This window comes from Eschrichtius robustus, unplaced genomic scaffold (genome assembly GCF_028021215.1).
Source record: "Eschrichtius robustus isolate mEscRob2 unplaced genomic scaffold, mEscRob2.pri scaffold_903, whole genome shotgun sequence".
Lineage (NCBI taxonomy): Eukaryota > Metazoa > Chordata > Mammalia > Artiodactyla > Eschrichtiidae > Eschrichtius > Eschrichtius robustus.
Genome location: NW_027175788.1, coordinates 14,666 through 17,500, shown reverse-complemented (window position 1 = coordinate 17,500; position 2,835 = coordinate 14,666).

The following is a 2,835-nucleotide window of genomic DNA, read 5'->3' as shown; positions in this document are numbered from 1 at the left end:
GCCACCAGCGCGGCCCACAACCTCGGCGGCCCGAGAGCGGGGCCGCGGGCACCGGGAAGTCGCTCGGAGGCCGGCCGGCACGTGCCCGCTCGCTCGCGCTCACTCGCTCGCGCGGACGGGGGCGGCGGGGCTCGGGCCGAGGCCCAGATCCCCCCTTCCCCGCCCGCCCGCCGGGAGCGGGGCGGTGCGGACACGGCGGCCGGCCCACGACGGCTGGCCGGGGACCCGACGACCCGCGCTCGGGCGAGCGCGCCGGGGCGGGGCGCGGCACGGCGTGGGGACAGACGGCGGTCCCCCCTCGCCCAACACACAACGACGTCGGCAGACGGGCGGCGGTGGCGGCGGATCACGGAGCGGAGCCGCGGCAGGCTCGGGGAGCGAAACACACCGGGACGCGGCCCGGGGGTCGGCAGAGACGCGACGGACGAGGCCGGGTGGACGGACGGGAGAGAGGGCCGACGAGGCGCGGCTGGCTCGGCCGCCGTCGCACAGAGGCGGCGGCGACGTCACAGAAGCCGTGGCGGGAGGGGGCGGCCGCGCGCCGCCGCGAGGGGGCCCGGGGGCCGGGCCTAAGGGCCCGGACGCGAGTCGGCCGCCGGGGCACGACACGGGGTCTCACCGCCAGAGGCCTCCAGCGCAGGGGCGGTCCCGCGGCACCCAGGACGCCGACTGGCCTTCCTCGGGCCCCCCCAGGGGCCCCGCTCGCGGGGCTCGCGACCACCACCGCCAAACACCCACGAGCCGCGGCCGGCCCGCGAGAACACTCTCCCGCGCGCACACCGGCCGCCCCGCGGCCCCCACCCCACACACACCTCCGCCGCGCCCGACTTCCCCGCCTCAGGAACCGTGAGCACTCCACCCGGGGACGCCGCCGGCCGAGGCGGCCGGGGGGGGCGACACCCTCACGAGGGCGAGGCCGGCTCGGTCCCAGACGGGGAAGGGGACGTGTGGGGAAGGGGGTCATGGGGTGGGGGCGGGGGAGGGCCGGCGGCGACGGGGAGGGGGCGGCACGCACACACGGCGAGGGCCGCGGGGCAGAGGCGCGGGGCGCTGCCCAGGGAAAGGAAGGGCCGAGGCACGACCGGGCCACCAGGAAAACAAGCGCGGGGTCCCACCGCCACACACACGAGGGCGGTCCCACGACGCCTGAGACGCCGGCCGGCCCCAGCCACCCTGGAGCCTCCCCACGACCCGGCCCCGCCGCCAGGGCCCGCGTGTGACGGTCTCCCCCGCGTGCCACGGAGGGACCCGTCCACCCAAACTCAGCCCCTCCGTCCTCGCCAGATCCGCCTTCATCCAAGTCCGACCGCCGGGGCTCGCGCCCCAGGGAAACGCTCCCGAGCGAGGCGACCCGCACCGCGCCCACACACCGCCGCCGGCTGCGACTCGCGGCGAGGGCAGGCGCGACGGGCTCCTCGTGGCTGCGGGACAGGGGAGTCGGGACGCCCGGGCGTCCCCGCCCCCTTGAGCTCGCCACGGGGGTCACCGCACGCGCACGCACACGCGCACACGCGGCCCCGCGCCGGACGCCGGCCTGGCGGGACCCTCCCCCGACTCAGAGGGGGGAGGCGCGGGCCGCGGTAGGCAAAGAGCGGCGCACGGCCCCACCGCGGGGCCGGCGCAAGCCCTCCCGCGAAGGCGAGGGGCTCTGCCCACGTGCTCTGGCAGTCGCCACCGTGGCGACTGCACGCTTGGGAGGGGCAGCGGCTGGGGGGTCCGGTACCCCAAGGCTCCCTCTCGGATCGCTAGAGAAGGCTTTCTCACCGAGGGTGCATCATCCCCCACCCATCGTCTCCCCTTTGGGCCCGCGGAGGCGCTCCACAAGCCGCCCAGTCCACGAATGGGCGGGGTGGGGGGGGTCTGCGGTATGGGTAAGCACACGGCCCACAGGAGCGCTCGCGGCCACAGCCGGGGGCACAACCTCAGCCGCCCCCCGGCCCAACACGATCCCCCCAACAGCACAGCCGTTGGGGGACGACCGCGACGAGGCGGCACCCGGCCCCCCACCGAGGGGGGGAAACAGAGGCACGCCTCCCTTACCGTCTCGACCCCCCCCCCCAAGAGAGCCACTCAGGGGACACACCACCGCGGTGGGGACCCGAGGAGCACGCTGGGAAAAGGGAACGACACCACCGCTCGGCCTCGGGCACCTGAGGGACAACCTGGAGCGCTCCAGGGGCACCACCGACGGCCAAGCAAGGCACGCTCACGCGCCAGCAGGGGCGCGCAGCGCAGCGGCGGGACGGCCCCCCCCAACGACGCGGGGAGGACCGCTCGCGAGGCACACGCCAAGGAGGCGAAGCGAGAGTGTCTGCTGCGTCCGAGGACCACGGACCCGCCCGCGCCATGAGGCAGGGGGCGGGAGACCGAGGGTCAGGGCCGGAGACCACCACCCCTGCCTTCCCCCACACCCCTCGACAGGCCGGGAGGGTGTGAAAAGAGAGGCGAGGGGCCCGCGGACAGAACGAGAAGAGCGGTCCCGTTCGCCAGGAACGTCCGTCCCTCGTCTAGCGCGACTTAGGTCCGGCCCAGGAGAGCGCGACATCACCACATCGATCAGTCAATCCAGCGAGCCAGGGGCCAGAAAGCCCCGAAGGGGAGGGGCACGGTGAGGACCATCATCCGAGGAGCCTGCTTCAGCCTCACCGGCAGCCGCAGCCCCAGCCCCCCCCACTACCACCTCCTTTTCTTTCTCTCAGGCAACACTGGCCGACGACCCCGCCAGGAGAACGCCTGACACGTGGCACGGAGCCTGCGGGGTGGGGCCGTCTCAGCCACCACCGGGTGCCTGCGGCGGGGGGTGGGAGTCACACGGGGTGGAAGACCCACGCGCCA